Below are 23009 nucleotides of genomic sequence, written 5' to 3'. Positions count from 1 at the left end.
CTCATTGTAATGCATGGAATAGAGTGATAAATGGTATCAAACACCTCCATCAGCCTCCCCTGCTCTGAACATGGGCATGATGATGGACCAGTGCCTTTACACAAACAGGGTAAAGACCATCAGGAACAACCCAAACCAGCCTCGGGTCCCAATGAGAGAAACAAATAAATCCTAAAAGGAAATAATGTTTTCTAGCGACTGTGCTCAAAACAAACTGCTCAAAACAAACCCACGTTAGACACTGCGAAAAGGTCAAAGCTGGATTTTTTTTGATCAATTCCCTGTTTATCAGAGGACAATGAGGGGAAAGCCCTCTTCTGCATAGCTGGCATTCCCAAAGAAGGTCTACGATTTAGCACAACCAGTGTTGTTGCTGTTATTCCACAAGGCTCACATAGGCCTACTGTATACACCTCAGCTATAGCGTGGTCCCAGGTCTGTATGTGCTTTGGCCAACTCATCTGACTGTCTGAGTTAGCTAAAATAAGCACGTGTACATCTTAGACCAGGCTACCTCACCTGCAGCATATTTTGTACCTGCAAGCATCATGAAACGGGAGACCTCAAATCCAGCAGCATTAATCCTAGTCAGTTCTATTCTTTACCAACAGTTGCCTTGGGCTCTGTTTATAAGAGCCACCATACAGAGACAATTAGGTTTTACTGTGATGCCTTTCTGCTTTAAATTGGAGGTCAATCAGCGTCTATCACCTTACTCTGATGACAGGCACAGTGCATGAGTGTTCAACCTGTAGCTGCAGTGCCCTGGAGATCAGGAAAGAATATGAGCTGGACACAGGTAATTATCCCACCATACAGGGAACTGATATGAGCTGTATGTTATATGTTTCCTGTCCTGGTCCTGGTCCTGCAATACCGCTCTAGGGTTGCACATTTTGGTTCCAGCCGAGCACTAATTCACCTGATTCAGCGAATGGCAGATGATGCATGGAGTAGTTGAATCAGATGTGCTAGTGCTGGGCTGGAATAGAAATGTGCAACCCTGGGGACTGGAGTTGAGAAATACTGGTGTATGGTATGATATACTGTCTGAGTCTTGGGAGACTGAGATCAAAGTCCTTGAATGTTTCACCCACAAATATGTTTATCTCTGGAGAGGAGCATGGGAACTTAAGTTCTGCACACAAGAGGGTCTTGTCCTTGGAAAACTCAGATGGAGGAATTAGTTACACCCCATGACGCAGGAAATGCCTCTTTGTAAACAGGAAACCAGGATATTTCGGTTAGATATGTATTCAACATGGAGGGGAAGACACAACTCTTCTCTGACATGATGATATATTGAAATGTCTCTCTGTTGAGTCATTCATGTAATTTATGGTACTTAAATCCAGTTTTTAACAAATCATACTCTCTGGTTGTCTGCCTGGTTTTGCATAAGAATATGTTTAGACCTATGTCAAACTCTGTTTGCTAGCGATTTTCCCTAGCTTCCTCCAAATCGGCCAACCACCTCTTGACCTTGACCTGCCCACAGTATCAAGAAACCTGTCGCCAGGAAGTTGTCATAATCATCCTTGTTCATTCATTCAACCATAACTAACTATGTTGTCATACGTATTCGGGATAGCGCCTCTGTGATACTACTGTATAGTATAGCCCAGACTTCCACGCTTTCTCTAGGTGAAAATACTCATGGCCACTTGCAACTTAGTCACATTTTGGTGACTAAATTGATAACTTCCTTGGGCTACACATTTCATAACAGCAGTGGAGTATAAACCCCTGCCCTAGTCGACAATCAATCCTACTTGCGATGAAGATAAGGCCTTGAGATGAGTTAACAGGAGTACGTTGGCCGTTTGCTGTCCGAGTAGAACTTGTTCGCATTGAACAAAGTTTGTAATGTGGCACATTTGTTTAGCACTCGAAAATGCCACTTTCTAACATCTCTGGGCATTTCAGATGTTTGGACTTGGCATGACGCAGTTAGTTCAACCAAGGTTATTAATCAATTAATTAAAATGTGGAACTGTTTTTTTGTTGTTCCCCAATCACTCCCATTGTTTTTTTGTTTGCAGTGGCTAAAGTTAGCTGAAGTTAGTCATGACTATTTAAGCAACTATTTAAACCGAGGCAACTTGAAGTTGCAACTGAGTTTCCACTTAATCTTGTCAGAACACACTGCCTTGGTAATAAACCAGGGAAGTAAGCACAATTCAGTTACTTAAATGTTATTTATACAGTCCAAATATCATCCAACTTTCAGGCCAAGTAGAATCCACAGCATTAAGGGGGTGTTCAGTTACAGACAGTCTCCCTATTTCAAGCCTCCAGCTGAATCTCGGGTGAGGGGTTATAACTGGTACACATTCTACTATGCAGTGGCATAAACATCTATGTATAGTCTATCAACAACATTCATTAAAAGTCAATATGAGTCCTGCGGTAGCAGACTGTCGTCGTGTCCCCCCCCCCCCCCCCCCCCCATGGTGGTGTCCCGTTAACATGTCTGACCCCTGAGGAACGGCAGAGGGATCACATACACACACATTACACACATGCCATTAGAGGGATGGGAGAGAGACGTCGCAACACAGCTACCACGCTTACTACACAAATAGGCATTACAGAACATCTGTTATGATGGGTCTCCCAGTTTCTATTTCTATAGAAAATAACTACATTTCTGAATATCAGGTTTATGCCTGCACATATTCTGCAAGCACACAGAGACTAACAGCTTAACACCAAATCGTCAAGACATCCGACATCCAGCTGTATCCAAGGCCCCAACTCTGCTTTAGAGCCAGAGTGGAGGAACAAGAACTTGAACCAATTCAGGCCAGCGTATTGTACATATGCTTACTCAATGCTTTTATGTGCCTGTTACCATCATTCCCAGTTCAAACAGGCTTTCAACCCTGACCCATGGTAGGTCTGGCTCTGTCTGGCAGGCATGCCATTCTACCCACTTCAGCATGGCATACCAAGCTCTTGGGCAAGCCACTGCATTAGGAGCGACACTCAGATCCTATGACCAACAGGTTGCAGCTGTTGCCCGTGTGTAAAATTACGACTAGGTGTTTGAAATAACTGGGTGCTGCTGCCCCTATAACAGATCAATGCAAGCAGAGACCAGCAATCTATGAACACCAAGTTCAATAATGTTGTATTGTGCCATAGAACCACCAGGTTGAAATCAACACAAATGGTATTTGTCCTTCGAGAACAGATAATTTCTATGTTCTAAAAATTCAGCAATGTGCATACAAGACTCTCACTGCTTGACAAATGGCAGAGAAAGCAGTCCAAATATTTATTAGAGAAAAACAAAATGGACATCATCGCTTTGTCATACAGCAAATACGACCAGGCAAGCAAATTGGCACAACATTAACACAATATAAATACAACATTAACACTCCACTGGTAATATTAAAGCCATGCCACTCTGGCAGAAATACAATTCTGCCACAATAACATCAGATTTATAGCGGAAGATCCCAAAAACTGTTCACTGCCACACTCAACCCCTGTCACATTATTAGATTCAAGGACCAACAATGAGTCAAATCTCAGTCTATTCCAAACATACCAAACAAACGTAGAAATGGTCCAAGCCTAGCTGAATGTGACATATGGCAGTGATAACATCAGACTCACCCTAGCTTTATGTCAGTCTTGGTATACTTCCTCCCTTGGAAGAGGTGAGCTATCCCCTCACCTGGCTGCAGAGCTGAAATCACAGACTGTTCTCCCTCAAAATGTCACTAACTCTCTCCTGATTTTCCCCCTGTTGCTAGCTTGCCTGTTCCCTCACTGGAACCTCAGTGGAGAAATCTGGACAAGCCCTATGGCATCTCTAGGTGGGGCGTAACGAGAGAGCCCATTGGACGAGGGCAAAGGGATGCCCCCATATTAGGAAGGTGAGGGGCAGGGCCATCAAGTTGGGAGGAGGAATAGGGGGAGGGGGTGGGGTGGGGTGGGGGGCTGAGGCCTAAGTGTTCTCCTGCTGTTGCTATCAGAATTGAGGGAACAGCTCGTCTTTAGTGACTGAACAAGTAACCTGCCGCACGCTGGAGACTGTTTCAATTCCCACAGGAGTTGAACAGAGTGGAAGAATAACAACAACCAAACGTCTGAGAATCCGGGAATAGTGGAACTGACGCATCTGGCCTATTTTTATCCCACAGAGCTCAAAATAAGCACAGGCCTTGGGTCTTAATTTAGAGAAAAGTGTGACTTTTTCTGGGGCACGCAGCTGCTGTTGTGAGCTTAACACTGCATTATTTTATTTTTTTGCCTCTCTTGCGAGTATTGAAGACCTCTCATAAAACTGCCTTGTCTGCAGACCTGAGGCAGTCAGAGAGCTGAGCTGTGGTGGTTGGTAACCACATTCATGCCTGGGTGAGTACATCCAAACACTGTTGCCAGCTGGAGACCCCCAAGTGCACCAGCCACACAGGTGGTCCCAACCGAGCCCCACACCGGGCCAGGGACACAAGCTGGCTGCCAGTGGCTGCCAGGGGGGGATCAGGACTCCTGCATTGTGTTGGCTAACGCCGCCATTGTTGCATTCCACCGGCAACACAAAACTGGGATTTAGACAAAGAGGGGGAGGGGGGGTCGGTTGCATAGGGGGACGAGGTGAGGCGGGCAGCTCGCTTGGCACGAGGCAGGGTGTCCCAGAAGCCCTGCTGCAATCCCCTCGTCAGCGGTTTGGTGTGCCAGGAAACCGGAGCAGGCTGGCTGTGGGGGGTATGTGGGGGGATGGGGGTATGTCGGGGGGGTGGGGGTATGGGGGGGGGGAGGAGGAGGAGGTGGGCATGGCGAGGAAAACAACCCCACATGATGTGTCTGGCCTTTGACACACCGCGTGTGGTGTGGTGTGGTGTGGTGTGGTGTGGTGTGGTGTGGTGTGGTGTGGTGTGGTGTGGTGTGGTGTGGTGTGGAGGAGTGGTGTGCTTGTTTTCCCATTATCTACAGATAACACAATGACAAATAAATATCTTTAAGAAATCGATCTGAGCTGTCAAGACTGCAGTACATCAAATAACACTATTCTATTGTTTGGGGGGGGGGGGGGGGTGGAACCTGCCCACATAGCATTGGCCTGATTCATATGAAAAACTACAATGACAACCAGGACACGTCCCTGATCCGCACTGAGCATCCCCGCAATGAGCTGTGGCTTCTCGACTTCTTTACCGGACAACGACAACATTCATGAACCCACGAAGATGCATGGAGGAAGCAGATCTAAGTCGATAAGTGCTACAGAGATCAGATAACACCAGGAACCTCTGCCAGATAGGGTTACACTAACTTGACACAAGTGTCAGTTAAACAATGCTCACATCCTTTTTCCCACTGTTCGTTGACATGCCACTCTGTCTACGGGGTATTTATAGGTCAAACAAAACAAAATAAATGACTTTCTTAGGAAACCCTCCTTTAACATAAATAATGAGAGTGAGAGATTGAACTTGTCTGTCTGTGACAAGGAGGAAGGTCAAGAGGGATGGGAGGGGTGGCTAGCCAACAACAGGACACAGTAGCAGTCAACGAGTGGGCTATAACTAGTTCATCTGTAGTTCAAATGTGTGACATGATATGAGGAAAATCTGAGGGAAGGCAACAACTACAAAAAAAAGGCCATTTTGAATTGGAGGGGGTTTGATATGCGAGTTTGATACGCCTGTCAAGAAAAACTATCATCATTTTAAAGAATTTGCAGTCAAATTCTATTACACATTATACCCAATGGGACAGAAATTGAGGCTTGTGATGCAACATCTAACAAAATACAATTCCGGTCAATCAAAAAATGACTGGTAGATACTACCTCAAACATAAACTGAACAACATTTATTGGATTGGCCAATGGAGCTAATTCAATACAGAATAACTAAATCATGTTGCTATTCTTCATCAGCACCAGAAACTTGACTCATGACTCAACTCCACAACTCTCCAAGAATCTTCACAGTAACTATAATGAAGCAAGCTAATTAACAGCAGATAGGCAGTCCCCCATCCAACCATCCATCCATCCATCCATTCACCCATCCATCCATCCATCCACCCATCCATCCCCACTAACCTGCATTGGAGGACGGTGTCCAGGTGACTCTGAATATCCCACGCAGACACTCACACATGGTCCAAAGAGACGTAAACACACAGAGCACATACACACAAACACACCCGACACACCGAGGAACCAACAAAGAAAGAGATGGTTGCAACTAGGTGGGCCCGTTTCTCTGAAGAGAGCACACACTGTCAATAGTAGGCTGATGTGCTGAAGACCTGGCCGTTGCCTGGTTCGCATGTAGAAAGAGGGTCCCGGGCTGGGAAAGAGAGAGAGAGAGAGGGAGAGAGGGACGGGGGGGGGGGGGGGGGCAAGAGAAAGAGAGAGAGGGGGGGTGATGGAGAGAGAGAGAGAGAGAGAGAGAGAGAAAGGAGAAAGAGAGAGAGAGGGGATGATGGAGAGAGAGAGAAAGAGAGAGAGAGAGAGAGAGAGAGAGGGAGAGGGGAGCGCCAGGGGCGAGACAGGATAGAATGGGGCCGCATTAGCTCAAGTTGACAGTCAGCAGTTTGAGTGCCCCCCTGGTAAAGCCCTGCTCTTTTGTTCGGTGGCGGGATGGGTTTAGCCACAGCCGAACAGGGCCTTGTTACCAGGCTTAGCGTGAACTGCCCGATGGACACCATGTCAGACAGAGCTCAGAATCAGCCACAATATAGTCAGAAGAAAAACACATTCCCTGGCCAGGCCCAACCGGTGTAAACAGGCCCAAGCAGGTAGACTATAAGACCCTCATACAGTCACACGCTGCTAATATTGTACAGCATTTGAGGGGTCGGAGTACAACCTGAAAACTTGGGCGACAGTTTAAAATGAAAAAATACACCAAATGTTTCCAAACACTTTTTTTTTTTATTTGATTTGTTTTATTACTGTTAATGCAATCTTGTACCAAATACATGTAGGCCTATTGAATCCTAGTAGTTCACTGCAGAGGAGCTGATAGCTGAGTCATTCTCTGCACAATTGTATACTAAGTTTGGCATTTAGACACATTCACATTCATTTCCCACCAATATTCAACAAGCATAAGTTGATGGAAACTTGATTCAACCTTGATGAGAGGACTGCTGCTGGACGCACAGACAGAGAGGTCGAACAGGGTTAGAAGATTGCAAACAAAGCAGCTTGGCATCCAAAGACACCCACTCAAGACATTTACAAAGAGGTAGAAACATCTCAGTGCTTTTACTTCCAAGATGGTAAGAATTACTCTGAGAGGGCTTTTTCACCTGGAACCCCCCTATTTCACACCTGATGAAATTAGTGCCACCCCTGTGAAGGAACAAAAAGTGTTTCGTATTTTCTATTTTCAATATTATATCATACATAGCCTGTTCACAATTGTAATGTCTTTCTTTGAAATCAAGTGACAGTGTCTTCATTTTGTTTCATTTCATGTCGTTTTACACCGCAGATATGAACGATTAGCATTAACCACACATAATTAGTTCCATAAGGCCAACACAACCAACGTCTGCAGTTGCATACAAATTCATAGTCAGTTTGAATCCACTCCGGCTAACCCGATTTGCTGTGGCTTGGGAAGCATGAGACTCCGTAATGCGATGGAATCTGAGTGTTACAGACCGTTTATAATCGTCAATGGCCAATCCAATTAGGTTTTGAAGTGGTTAGGGAAACGGCCTAATTCGAAGATGGCATTCAGAAGCACGAGGAGACGAGTCCAACAGCAGATGAGACAGAAATACTTTATTATCCACATCAGTGTAATAACATCAGTACATTGGCTCACAGAGCTCTATTTTCGGCCGGCGCAAAATGGACGTCACTGTGCTGTAGCGCTGTCTTACCTGCGCTCACCTCGGTGGAATAGCGGTAAGTAGAGGCGTGTTAATGATAATGAGCAGCTCAAGTGCTATCATGTGGGCTGAAACATCTGGCCTTGAAAATAGCACTTAGACTCAGACCGTGCCCTTGTTTGACTGGTTTTCACAATGTTAAAATATAGCACCAGTACAGTTTGTTTCATGCCACAAACCTTTTGGCACTTCCTTAAACAAGGCTAAAATCACAAACAAGAGTGATATATGTTTATCTCAAATAATTAATATGTATAGGGTCTGGTTGTCTTTTCACTTATGTGAACAACACGTGAACAACAGGGGAAATCTAGGATTCAAACAACAGCAAAGCGGTCATCCAGCCATTTGTTTTAAGTAAAGAGCTAAAGGATAGGGCTGGAGAAATTACACCACTCTCAAATTCATAGACGGAGCTATGGTGCAATGATTGACCTCCATGAGACCAATATGATAGTTTTAACCAGTTCACAGTTACATTCTTGACAATATATGGAGTACAACAAGTGTATATGTGGGGGTTTGATCGGGTAAAACAGTTCAACTAAACTCATGAGGCATTTCAAAGTTATATTCTTCAATAATCAATGGCTCTATATCATTCATTCAAAAGTCCCAAAATGGATGTACCAATCCCAGATTGCCCCTTTAACAGTGTTACTAGTATAGTTTTTTTTGTCATAAAAATGTACATGAACATAATTATACAAAACAAAATTACAAGAATGAACAGGAGACCAGAAGAGGTGAGTGTTGACTTTCATTACATGTGCTACGTACAGTTTATACATTGTAGGAATGAGCAGGATAAACCTATGGTACAAGGTGGGATTCATCAGTAGATGTAGTGGAGGTGATTTGGAATCACACTCTCATGATGATTAGCCCTGCCTGAAGCGTGTAAGCCCTCATACCACAAGGATGTCCTCTTGGTATAACAATACTGTATACGTCTGGGTCATCCATGTGAGAGGTCCCCGGTTTGAATTCGCTTGGTAACATAGACAAGGGCTTTGTTGACTCTGACATGCACGTCCAGCTCAACTGCAGGATATGCCATTTACATTTACATTTATGGCATTTAGCAGACGCCTTTATCCAAAGCGACTTATAACTAATACATTTGTTTAAGTAAGTGAATCATCTATCCATCAGTCATAATAAGATAAAGTAATCAATGCTCGGACCAGGGGCCATAGGCAGTCACAGGAGGAAAGAAAAAAAGAAAACAATATGTTAGATAGTTGTTTCTTTAATCAAGCCTTGCTAATGAAAACTCTCTCTCATTCTCTCTCTCTCTGTCTCTCTCCCTCTCTCTGAAAATGGGTATGGCATACCAGTGGGCAAAACCATGACCATATCAAAATACATAAAACCATCACCCATAATCTGGTAAACCACTGTGGCTACAGACACCAGGTCCTCCGGGGCCAATGCTGCCCACAATGTCTAAATGTGTGGAGATTAGAAATTATGTAGCTGACAGAGAACTGAGAAAGAGAGAGAGAGAGAGAGAAAGAACAGCGGTCCCTACACAGGGATCATATTCAATACATATTAAACTCTTATGAAATATGAAATATCTAATTAACGAAATAATACATGTTAAAATATTACATTAATTAACTAATCAAAATGTTCTTGTAAGTCTGTGGGTCCCTTGTGCACAGCCTGGGTCAGAGTGTCAGCATCAGTGTCAGGGGAGCCCACGTTGAGAGCCATCTGCTGCACCTCCAGGAGCCAAACAGAAACCACAGATGGTGCCCTGCTCTGTAGTTGGTCTTCTGCAGCACCAGCAGGGCAAAGCCAAGGTCCGGCAACACCAAGGCCCGGCAACAGTGGTCCAGTCTAGAGACACTGGATAGGGACAGTATTGGAGAGCAAGCATGATAGTGGAAGAGAGAGAGAGAGAGAGAGAGAGAGAGAGAGAGAGAGAGAGAGAGAAAATGAGAGAGAAAGAGAGAGGGAGAGAGAGAGAGAGAGAGAGTGAAAGAGAGACAGGGAGAGAGAAAGAGAGAGAGATTTCACATGTGTAGGTGTAGGCATGATGATTGCTGATAAACATGAGAGGACATTCAACTTTCAATGTTAAAAAGAGAGACACCTATGGTTGTGGTGGAGTCCCCCGGACCCTAAATCCAGTTTGGGGAGATAGGGCGGGTGGGGGACATCCATGATTACTGTATGCACCCTCGTCAACACACCTGCCCACTGGCACGGCAGGGTGGTAATTAAAGTGCAAGGTTGGGATCAATTGCCTTCAATTTCTGTTGTGGTCCTCTGTGGCTCTGTTGGTAGAGTGTGGTGCTAACAATGCTTAGGTTGTGGGTTAGTTTCCCGCTGGGACCATATATACGGAAAAATGTATGCCCTCACTGCAATGTAAGTTGCTTTGGGTAAAAGCGTCAGCTAAATGGCATATATTAGTATATATAATTTCAAAATAGGAAATCCATAGACATTGCAATATGATATTTGAAAACAAATTACATTGCTTTTGTGATATACAAGAAGCTTTTTTGATTTTCAAAATGTTTTATTTATTAAAATGGTCATTTTCGTACCTATAGCACATACATAGTCCCCTCTGCCTTGGTGTCAGATAGGGTCACTTTCCCAGTCATTCTGAAGTGACTTCTGCATCACAGAGAGTCCAGCAACATCAGCAGCAGGCCTACCTGTGTGGGAAGTAGATGACAAATGAGTGAGTCATAAATTGAATGCACATTTACGGCAACAACACAAATACAGGTACATTTCATCATCCTGATGAATTCAGAGAAAGAAGTCAATAAAGGCGAGATTTGAAAAGAGCTCATCCCAGAACCCCCAACCCAAGCCTATTGTCCTCGCCCCTGGGGGAATGGTGCCACACAAGCGGGCCACACCTATGGTTTTGGTGGAGTCCCCCGGGCCCTGAATCCAATTTGGGGAGATACGGTGGGTGGGGGACATCCATGATTACTGGATGCCCCCTAGTCAACACGCCTGCCCGCTGGCACGGCAGGGCGGTAATTAAAGTGCAAGGTATCTTGTGTGGCAGAGTTGGGGTCAATTGCATTCAATTTCAATGTAGGAAATACAGTACATAGAAATTACAATATGTTACTTTGTGAATATAATAAGCTTTACTGTATCCTCCGCCTTGGTATCAGGTAGGGCCATTCTGAGGTGACTTCTGCATCACAGAGAGTCCAACAACATCAGCAGTAGGCCTACCTGTGTGGGAGATAGATGACAGATTGATAGATTGAGGAGTCATCGATGGGATGCCCATTTACAGCAACAACACTAATACAGGTGATTATTGCCACAACACAAATACAGGTATTTACAGCAACAACACAGGTACTCGATCATATTTCATACGACAGAGGGCATGGGAATGAAGAATTCTTGCCCCTAAGCTAAGTGAACCCCATGGGGAAGGGCAGAGAGAGGGGAGGGTGGGCTGAATGGATGCCTCAGTGACCAGGGGTGAGGGTGGGCGGCGGTCGGTGGGTGGTGGGCCCTGGGTGGTGCTCAGAATGGCAGCTCCACAATAAACACAGGACATCCTCCTCACCCTGAGAGGGGCATCCTGTCCTGCTAGTCAGTGCCTGGTTCTGTGATTTTGACTGATAGGTTTCTGAGATTAGGTGGGGCGGTTGCTATAAAACCCACGCCTCTCTAATGGTATATTTACAGAGAGCTGGCAAAACAGAGCACATTGAGAGATAACTACCAAGCGAAGAGTAGTTGCTACAATTTCTTATAATGATACAAAACATAGCTGACAGCAGTTCATAACTACATAGTTTAACCCACGTAATGGGCTATGCCTACTGTTCAGCAATCAGGTTGTTATGAACAAAACAGCAAAAGTGTAGAGAAACATTAAACGGATGCATAGTCAACTAACTCACTTTACCACAAGCTGTGTCATATCAGTGGAGCAATGGAAACTCCATCAATGCTGCCCACAAGTGGTAGAAATCTGCTACTGCAATGTGCAAAAATAGTCTATTGAACGGGCTAAAATCCATGTTCAATTGTAAAAGTCATCAGAATCTATAACGCTGAATTTGCTGGTCAGATTGATTACTCCTAGTTCCACATGTTGACACCTCTGCACTCAAAGAACTAGCGATAAGGCTACGTTACATTTCCATTTTTAGGTCTAAACTGCCCTGCATACGATAAGTGACCATAATAGGCAAGGCATTGCACTACTGTTGGCACGGGGAACTGTCATCCACCGCAAGAACCTCAATAACACCATGGTCGAAGCTGACCCAAGGACATTGCTATACAGAGTAATATAGTTCTAATCTATGTGACCTTGAGAGGTTCAACATATTTGAGTGAGGAATGGTGAGGGAGAAAAAACAATCTTACCTTTCTGAGAGCAAACTCCGGTAGAGAGAGAAAGAAAAGCACTTTCTTTACTGAGAGCAACATAGCAGTCATGTTGGTTAGGCTGCAAGGAGAGCATTACAGAGATTACAAGGGGTTAGCCATATGGTAGTGAGCATATTAACACTTCAATTAATGAAATGTGACACTAATTCAACTACTCGCAATCTTCTTTTATATTTTGATGGCATAAACAACGGACACATGTCAAAGCTTCTTAAGGAAAATAGGAGACATTGCATTTTCAGTGATAGTGAAAGTGATTGTTTATATTATAATACTTAAAAATAGGGTTAGTATTTAAAATAGCTCCGTATTTAACGTGGAAAGGAAGGATATAGTCACTTACACGGTGTGTTTAACAATAGTGTGTTCTGCAAAGTCACCATGACCGGTCATACAATTGGCACATTTCTAGTAGTACAGTCAATATGAATCATCCATGGTGTCTATGCTGTATACAGACCATAAGTATACAATATGTATGTATTTTAGTTCAAGTTTAGATCTGGATATTAAAGTAAACTGATATTTTGATTCAAAATCTGAGTTTGAAGATGGCACATAGGCCCATTGTTCTTCGTTGCAAGGGTCGCTATTCAATTGAGGATTTTGATCTCAAATGTTTTTATTTACTTACCTCACATTGCCGTAGTTGGATGACTTGATATCGACGTTCGACAATCGATCTGTTGAAACATTGAAGCCTCACCCAAAAGGCTGAAGTTTGAGCACCAACCAACCGGCAGCATTAGAGCAAGCGGGCATGAGCAGCACATTTCTGTTGCCTCTAAAAAGCACTTTTCCAAAAGATATTATGCCATAATTGAGGAAATATCTTGTTTTTGGCCTATGTAGCACCATATTTTGCCTGGTTCCAAACGGCTATATATATATATATATATATAAGCTCCTCCTTGGTCCAAAGACAAGGAATACCCTTACTGGGGCATTGAATGTATGGAGGCATATACGCCCCTCCTTCGTCCGATGATGCGGGAAACCCCTACTGAGAGACATTGAGTGTATGCAGCCATTTATGCCTACATCGGAATTCTATTGCCTCGATGTAAAAGTAGAGCAACTGTTGCCAAACTCTGATTAACAGGAACTGTTCAGATTTTATGTGATTTATGTAAATGCGTAATTGCTCTTTTGCATCTGTAGATTAAAGGGTTTCTTCATGAGTAATGGTTATATAAACATGTCATATGGCGGTCTTCTGAGTCAACCCCCTCAAAATATCCCCAAAATAAATAAATGTTTAAAAAAAGGTTGTTGTTATTTTACTTAGTAATCAGAGGCCCTACAAACATAAACCACTACACGCTACATCATAGCCCTTTAAAGGTAGTGTGATTCAGTAGTGTGACATCATATACCAGTCACAGCGACTTTTACCATTAATATATTTTGGATAAGCGAAGGTGTGAACACCTGTGCATTCCGGGGTTCATGATCTCAGTTTTGAAATGATCACCGCAAGCATCGCCCCACTCTTGGAACATAATAGCTATTGACAAATATTTGACGGCAGATCTCTCCATGGCACATTTCAGTTCTCTTGTCAGCTCTAGCCAGGGTAGAATCATCCTGGAAACAACAAGCACAACCACCTGCCCCCTTGATCCTATCCCCTCCCCCTTTCACCAATCCATCTCCAAAGACCTCCTTCCGTTCCTTACCACCTTAATCAATTCCTCTCTATCCACAGGATCTGTTCCAGCTGCCTTCAAGACAGCCAGAGTCAAGCCTCTTCTCAAGAAACCAACTCTTGACCCGTCTGCTGTCCATAACTACAGACCGGTATCCCATCTCTCCTTCTTATCTAAAACCCTTGAACGTACTGTCTCTAACGAACTGTCTAACTACCTCCTTCAAAACAACTTCCTTGACCCTCACCAATCCGGCTTTAAATCTGGGCACTCTACTGAAACTGCTTTTGGTCCAAACACTTGTAATCTCTCGCCTTGACTACTGCAATGCACTCTTGGCCGGACTCCCCGCCTCCACCATCAGGCCTCTGCAGCTCATCCAGAACGCTGCTGCTCATCTGGTGTTCAATCTCCCCAAATTCTCCCATGTCACGCCCCTCCCCCGCACCCTCCACTGGCTCCCAGTAGCAGCTCGCATCAAATTCAAGACCCTGGTGCTTGCCTACCGGGCGGCAAAGGGAACAGCCCCTCCCTACTTGCAAGCAATGGTTAGCCCCCAAACCTCTGCAAGATCACTCCGCTCGTCCAGGACTGCAGAGTCACTTCCGATCTTCCGCCATGGATTGAAAACCCATCTCTTCAGGCTACATCTTAACAGTCCCTCCTAAAGACCACTTCACCCTCACTACCCCCCCTATACTAACCCTAACCCCAACCCGAGAGACCTCTTCACCCCCGCTACCCCCCCTGTACAAGTTCTCTCCTGCTAATAAAATAAATTAAAAAAAAAAAAAAAAAAGAAATAGCCTACTGGCATTACGACTGTCTATGGCCCCTGGTGTGAGCATTGATTACTTTGTCTTATGATGACTGTTGGATAGATGATTCACTTACTTAAACAAATGTATTGTTGCAAGTCGCTTTGGATAAAGGCATCTGCTAAATGCTATAAATGTAAATGCAAACCTCCAACATGTTGTGCAGAGCTCAGCGAGCATGGGACTATGGAAGGATAAAAAGTAAAACATACAAAAGTCCATCTGATTTAAGGAGTGAATGAGAGAGGCGGTGGGATATGAATGAATGTTTTATTTTATTTTTCTATGCTGAAATGTTTTGGGGGTTTTGATATGCAAAAACAATGGGGAGCCGTGAAATAGCTCCTTTGGGGAAAATGGCCTGTGAAAGAAACCAAAAAGTCATTTACATCACGGTTACTTCAGTCATGCTGTATGTTACTGTATCAAACACATTTCAAGTTCAAGAAATAATAATGAAATATATGTTTTGTGCATTACACAGAAAGCAGTAAACCATTGCAAAGGTGTAAAACTTGGCTAGATTGTCCAGAGACACACCTCAGAAAGGAAGACGGCCTGAGGCTGCTCTTTGGGGAACCTAAGGTTAATTAAAGGAGAAATTGTACTGTGAGGCAGTGTAAAAGCACTGTATTTCTGAGGATGTATTCTGAATAAAGATATTCAGGCTGGTTTTAAATCATGCATTAAGTAATGGTGGGCCAAGACTAAAGATGATCCTAAACTGTGAGATTATGGAAAAACTAATCATAACTACTTTAAATACATGGTATGCACAATCAGAGGAAGATCTTACCATGCTTGGACTTGGAGCTTTGATCAGCTTAACACTTAGTAGTAATTGAAAACTCATCAATTCATATGCACTAAAGGACAATTGTCTCCTGAATGGTCTCTACTTCAGAATGGCTGGGAGGGTCTTACCTGAACCGGCATCGCTCCCAGAGGACCACAGACAAACCTGACCTCAGGCTTCTCATAATTTTCAGTCGCTGCAAAGGAAATAAAAAACTTTTTTTTTTTTTTTTTTTTTTTTTTAAAACATTACTCACTTGCTGTTAAAAATGAAAAAAAGAGAGAAAACAAATCGCTCAAATGAATACTGACTCTTGAGTGGCTTGGGGATAGGTGCCATCATTATTGTGGGGTCCATTGGGTCCAGCAGCGGTCCAGGTCCCTGTCTTGGACCCGTGGAAGCCATTACACAGGGGTACAGAAGTTTGGGGTACCTACCCCCTGGACATACTGTTAGTAGGAAAAACATGATCAAATCGTCATCGTCATCGTCATCGTCATCGTCATCATCATTATCATAACAGTCATTGTTGACTGACAGGTTGTAAGGAGTTAAGTTACAGCAATAATTACCTGCTCTCCTGGAGTGTATATTGGTTGTTGGAGGAGCACTTGAATCCCCCAGACAGCCAGGCTTCACGAGGGTCTTAAGGTCAGTTGCCATTGGTGGAGCTGTCAGTGGTGGAGCCATCATTGGTGGAGGTGGTGGAAAGGGCTTTCTCTGTGGAAAAATATCAACAAAATGCTTCAATATTTTTCAAAAAATCAGCTCAATGACACTAACCCGAACAAGTTGGATAAAAAGCAATGCTTGTACATTTTAAATATGACTGCTGTAAAATGACACTAGGAGACTCCACCTCAGCCATCATGGGAGGTGTCCCCACCATGGAGAGGGCCTCCTGGAGGAGCTCCACCTTTGCAAGGCACGTTTCTGTTACAGCATCAAGTTGTTGTAGAGGCTCAACTTCCTGACAAACACCTTCCATCCAGGGTGGAGTGTTTTCCTCCACACCTGTAGACACCCCAACAGCACCCATCTCCAGGTCCCACTTTGAAGGGGGGTTGGTGTCAGGGAGGAGGTCCCCGTGGAGCTCTCCCTGGTCCCTCTGTTGGGGATTAAATGCCTTAAAGAAGGCAAATTGTGTTGAGGTCACAGTGTCCATTGGTTCTTCATCCCTCTCAGGAGGGATTTTGGCCACTGCCTTGGCCAGCGTGTCAATGTCCTGAAAGAGGACACTAGGAGACTCCACCTCAACCATCATGGGAGGGGAGAGAGCCACAGAGAGGGCCTCCTGGAGGAGCTCTGCCTTTGCAAGGCGTGTTTCTGTTACAGCATCAAGTTGTTGTAGAGCCTCAACTTCCTGACAAACAGCCTCCATCCAGGGTAGAGTGTTTTCCTGCACACCTGTAGACACCCCAACAGCACCCATTTCCAGGTCCCACTTTGAAGGGGGGTTGTTATCAGGGAGGAGGTCCCCCTGTTGGGGATTAAATGCCTTAAAGAAGGCAAATTGTGTTGAGGTCACAGTGTCCAGTGGTTTTTCATTCCTCTTAGGAGGGATTTTTGCCAGAGGGTTGACACTAGGCGACTCCACCTCGACCATCAGGGGAGGTGTCCCCACAATGGAGAGGGCCTCTGGAAGGAGCTCCATCTCTTCCCTCTGGGGAGGGGTAATACTTACCCCTTCCATCTGTGTAGGTGTTACAACCTCCAGTGCTGTGTTTACATCCCTCTGGGTAAAGAAGAGGACACTAGGAATCTCCACCTCTGGAAGGAGCTCCACCACATCCCTCTCTGGAGGGGCACACTGGGGCTCGTCGAGGTGGTCCTCACTGAGGTTGACACTAGGAGACTCCACCTCAGCCATCATGGGAGGTGTCCCCACCATGGAGAGGGCCTCCTGGAGGAGCTCCACCTTTGCAAGGCACGTTTCTGTTACAGCATCAAGTTGTTGTAGAGGCTCAACTTCCTGACAAACACCTTCCATCCAGGGTGGAGTGTTTTCCTCCACACCTGTAGACACCCCAACAGCACCCATCTCCAGGTCCCACTTTGAAGGGGGGTTGGTGTCAGGGAGGAGGTCCCCGTGGAGCTCTCCCTGGTCCCTCTGTTGGGGATTAAACACCTTAAAGAAGGCAAACTGTGTCAAGGTCACATTGTCCAGTGGTTCTTCATCCCTCTCAGGAGGGATTTTGGCCACTGCTTTGGCCAGTGTGTCAATGTCCTGAAAGAGGACACTAGGAGACTCCACCTCAACCATCATGGGAGGGGAGAGGGCCACAGAGAGGGCCTCCTGGAGGGGCTCTGCCTTTGCAAGGCGTGTTTCTGTTACAGCATCAAGTTGTTGTAGAGCCTCAACTTCCTGACAAACAGCCTCCATCCAGGGTGGAGTGTTTTCCTCCACACCTGTAAACACCCCAACAGCACCCATCTCCAGGTCCCACTTTGAAGGGTGGTTGTTGTCAGGGAGGAGGTCCCTGTGGAGCTCTCCCTGGTCCCTCTGTTGGGGATTAAATGCCTTAAAGAAGGCAAATTGTGTTGAGGTCACAGTGTCCAGTGGTTTTTCATTCCTCTCAGGAGGGATTTTTGCCAGAGGGTTGACACTAGGCGACTCCACCTCGACCATCAGGGGAGGTGTCCCCACAATGGAGAGGGCCTCTGGAAGGAGCTCCATCTCTTCCCTCTGGGGAGGGGTAATACTTACCCCTTCCATCTGTGTAGGTGTTACAACCTCCAGTGCTGTGTTTACATCCCTCTGGGTAAAGAAGAGGACACTAGGAATCTCCACCTCTGGAAGGAGCTCCACCACATCCCTCTCTGGAGGGGCACACTGGGGCTCGTCGAGGTGGTCCTCACTGAGGTTGACACTAGGAGACTCCACCTCAGCCATCATGGGAGGTGTCCCCACCATGGAGAGGGCCTCCTGGAAGAGCTCCACCTTTGCAAGGCACGTTTCTGTTACAGCATCAAGTTGTTGTAGAGGCTCAACTTCCTGACAAACACCTTCCATCCAGGGTGGAGTGTTTTCCTCCACACCTGTAGACACCCCAACAGCACCCATCTCCAGGTCCCACTTTGAAGGGGGGTTGGTGTCAGGGAGGAGGTCCCCGTGGAGCTCTCCCTGGTCCCTCTGTTGGGGATTAAATGCCTTAAAGAAGGCAAATTGTGTTGAGGTCACAGTGTCCAGTGGTTTTTCATTCCTCCCAGGAGGGATTTTTGCCAGAGGGTTGACACTAGGCGACTCCAGCTCAACCATCATGGGAGGTGTCCCCACCATGGACAGGGCCTCTGGAAGGAGCTCCATCTCTTCCCTCTGGGGAGGGGTAATACTCACCCCTTCCCTCTGTGTAGGTGTTACAACCTCCAGTGCTGTGTTTACGTCGCTCTGGGTAAAGAAGAGGACACTAGGAATCTCCACCTCTAGAAGGAGCTCCACCACATCCCTCTCTGGAGGGGCACACTGGGGCTCGTCGAGGTGGTCCTCACTGAGGTTGACACTAGGAGACTCCACCTCAACCATCATGGGAGGTGTCCCCACCATGGAGAGGGCCTCTGGGAGGAGCTCCACCACATCCCTCTCTGGAGGGGCACACTGGGGCTCATCGAGGTGGTCCTCACTGAGATGCTTAGCCTCATCCATTTGTGCAGTCTGAGGTGCATCAAATTCATTATCTACCCTGGCCTTGGGTGCCATGGTCACCCCTGTGACAGCCTTTGTTAAAAGTAAAAGATAAGCACAATTAGTCCAAAAAATAAAACATACAGTTGATATCAGGGTAATCAACACACACATACATAGTATGATAAATACGTCCCAAATATCCTGTACACACACTATATGCATACTGTATTAATACTTACAAATGTCACCATTGTCAATGTCACCACCACTGCCACGATAATTACACTCAGTATTATTGACATGTATTCGGACATTACATATCTTGTGTGAGACTCATCTTACTACCTGTTGAAGGGTGTTTTGCCTGCAGAGCAGGGTGAGGAAATTCAAGTACTGCAGCAGACTTTCCATCGGCAACATCTGAGCCATCCGCATCATATCCTCACTAGAGAAGAGAAAACATATCAGGTTGTTTAACAAACTGGGGAGGAAGAAAGAGGTTTCACACTATGGCCATTATGGGTCATCCATAGTATCAGTGGAGGTTGGTTGAGGTAGAGATCGGAGTATGGGCTCATTGTTATGCATGGAACGGAATGAGCAATGGTATCAAATACATGTGTTTAATACCATTCCTCATTCCATTCCCTGCATTACAATGAGCCCGTCCTCTGATTTCTACCTCCACCAGCCTCCACTGTTTAGTATGTATCTCTGTTCAGATGTTGTTATGTTGTTATGAAAAATTCTCACCTTGACAGAGGTCTAGGAAGGGAAGTGGTCGCTCCCTGCCCCTGGAAGCTGTGCAGTGATGCAGTGTTCACTAATGGAGGAAAGTGACCCAAATGAACCAATTACAAGTCCAATAGTACAACTATTTAATAATAATAATAATAAAGCATCGCCATGACTACTGAGCAGTAATAGTGTCGAGCAGACTAACTTTGCCCCTCTGATGAGGCTTGCCGTCCAGACCCTTGGGGCGTGACTGAAGGACCAGTTGGCTGGCCAGACGGTAGGCCATTCCCATTGGCCACCGGGCAATAATAGTGGTAATGGTTAATGGTGGGATTGTAGTTATGGGTGACGCTCTGCGGCACACCCCCACCAGTCTGGTTCCATTGGTTCCTCCCTGTAAAAAATAAGGGATAAAAGCAGAGGGTTGACACTCATTCTTCAGATACGGGGGGTATCAATCATTAAGACTCATCAGGGGTAGTGTGTGTAGAGCACCTGAGATGGGACTACTAGGATCTCAAGAAAGCTAAATATAGCATCGACCTGCTTAGTTTGCCAAGCGCTGTCCATATAGGCAAATATGCGTGTTGTACAATTGCTTGACAGAGCAGAATGTAAATTACATGCTGTAAATAGGCTAGGCCTATATGACAATTTCCATCTTCAACCTTTGTAGTATTTTTATGTACACACACACACACACACACACACACACACACACACACACACACACACAAAACTCCCTGTAAAAAAAAGGTAATAAGAGCAGAGGGTTGACACTCATTCTTCAGATACGGGGGTATCAATCGTTAAGACTCATCAGGAGTAGTGTGTGTAGTGCTTACCTCCATGATTTCCTTGTCTCCTGTGATTACGTGCCTCATGTGCCCCGCTTTGCCCATCAGCACGACACCGTCCTCCCCCATCCTACGCAAAAAGATCAAGTCAACAATTTGGTTAAGAGATTCAGAGAATAATCCATACTGTTAAAGCCTGGCTAACATCCAAAGAACCTGGCAAAGACCTATTGCTACTCAAGATGTCGGTTTAAAACCCCCCCAAAAAAACTGAACATTTGCAGAGTATAGGCTATAGAAAAAGTGCATTAATGAGGTAGGCCTAAAACAGGGGAGGGTGGTTGGAGGTAGGACAAGCTCATTGTAATGCATTGAATGTAATTAGGAATGGCATCAAACGTGTGTTTTATACCAATACTCATTCTGTTCCATGCATTACAATGAGCCCGTCCTCTGATTTCTACCTCCTCTAGCCTCCACTGGTCTAAAGGAACTGTTATTCACATTCAATTCAGGGTTAGGGTTAGGGTTAGGGTCGTCTTGAGGCAAGTATAGTGTAATCAGTGTTTGCTGTTTGAGTACTCACGGGAGGGGTATCCATGATAGCTGACCTCCTCTAAGGCAGCAAGGCTGTGCCTTATATTCTTGCTTTTAAAAGTGGGGGTCCTCAATAGATGCTCTCTCTTGTTTTGGGCCTGTGTAATGAGACAATAGTAGTATGTTTTCTATCTACACAACTGTTGTCAACATTGAAGGTTCTGCCTGGTTTACAAGAATGAACACAGCCTGTTGTAGGCTACAATATAACAGAAATATGATTCTAATTCTAATGTGTCATAATCCAGTTTGGTCACTGGATTGTCACGCGTCAAATTCTGCCATAACCACGCCCCCGGTCAGTTCACAGGCCTACAAATCAATTTCATTGGATAGCATCGTATCCCGATGCGAGATCAGTGATTGGACAGTTTCTCCCTAATTAGTTGCCGTCACTAACAAACACGCACCCGCGTGTCAGCTGGTCATAGCGCCAGCCGAGACCAAGCGTCTTTGACCCAGATGGTCTGAGTCCATTCACACAATGAGGCCAAGAGCCTTTAGTCTAATTGATGTAGGCCTACAAGGCTTAAACGTTCCCTCACTTACATGCTGCATATGTATTCATTTATTTGTCCTCATATCGTGTGTAAGCGTAACTACAAATGGCTTGAAGTCTTTGAAGAGTGAGTGTTATCTTTGGCGTGGGCTGCTTGTGTAGGACTGTCTCAGTGCCTTTGGTTTAGGTAGTAATGACAAACGAAAACATATATCCCACAATTATCACTTATGATAAATAATTAAACACTTTGACAATAATAATATAATATAGGCCTCCCAGGTATATGGCACATACCTAGAGATGTTTGAAACTTCTCTTTGCTATAGACCCTCCACCGTCTATTATCTGTCGCTAAGCCTACTTGGTTGTGTTCCAGAGTGATTTTTGACCGTTTTGACCATAGGACGGGTTGTCGCTAGTGTTTTTAAATGTGTGAGCTGGGTCTTTAATTGATTACTCCAACACTATCCAATTCAATTGGAGCGTGAGCCCTTACCTTGGCTTACGAAGCAGTAGAGTCGGGTGTCCAGCGTCGGAATCGAGAAAGGGCAAAGATTGATTGATTGACTGATTGAGTCAAACTCCGTAAAACAAATGCCCAAATGGTAATATATAAGGTAATATATGTATATAATGTAAAAAAACTTTTTTTTGACGATGATGATGAAATCACAACATTCTGCTTGCCTACATGAATCAGACGTGAACACGTTTTAACCGTATTGGACATCTTAAATGTTTGTCGCTTGACTGAAAAATGTATTGATAGCTGCAATAACAGCGCAAAGCGAGTTAAAACAAAAGTAGTAGGCTAGACCCTCCCAACGCTGCGATATGAGAGAAGGAGAAAATCACTGATCTTGTGCAAGGCAGGTAGGCCTCGTCAAATGAACAGTAGGTTATGCTACAATACTTTTATTCGGAGCACCTGAGATGAGACTACTAGGATCTCAAGAAAGCTAAATATAGCATCGACCTGCTTAGTTTGCCAGCGCTGTCCATATATGCAAATATGCGTGTTGTACAATTGCTTGACAGAGCAGAATGTGAATTACATGCTGTAAATAGGCTAGGCCTATATGACAAGTTCCATCTTCAACCTTTGTAGTATTTTTATGTACACACACACACACACACACACACACACACACACACACACACACACACACACACACACACACTTACCACCAGATGTATGAAGGTAGCAGAGT

The 23009-nt window shown here is 44.9% G+C and overlaps 1 long non-coding RNA gene across 3 annotated transcripts; it reads right to left on the bottom strand.

Moving 5' to 3' along the window:
• Nucleotides 1–7835: 7835 nt before the first annotated feature.
• LOC310811677 lies at nt 7836–13106 on the bottom strand. Of its 3 annotated transcripts, none has more exons than XR_014554480.1 (5): nt 12911–13106; nt 12253–12334; nt 10985–11094; nt 10440–10553; nt 7836–9732 (listed from the first exon to the last, which is right to left on the bottom strand). It is a non-coding gene; the product is annotated as an uncharacterized lncRNA (long non-coding RNA). The 3 variants fall into 3 exon arrangements; XR_014554481.1 differs by having other exon boundaries at nt 11008–11094; XR_014554479.1 differs by having other exon boundaries at nt 10440–11094.
• Between the last annotated feature and the right edge of the window lie 9903 nt (nt 13107–23009).

Source organism: Argentina silus (genome assembly GCF_951799395.1).
Source record: "Argentina silus genome assembly, chromosome: 11".
NCBI lineage: Eukaryota > Metazoa > Chordata > Actinopteri > Argentiniformes > Argentinidae > Argentina > Argentina silus.
This window is presented reverse-complemented; position numbering and strand designations above follow the sequence as displayed.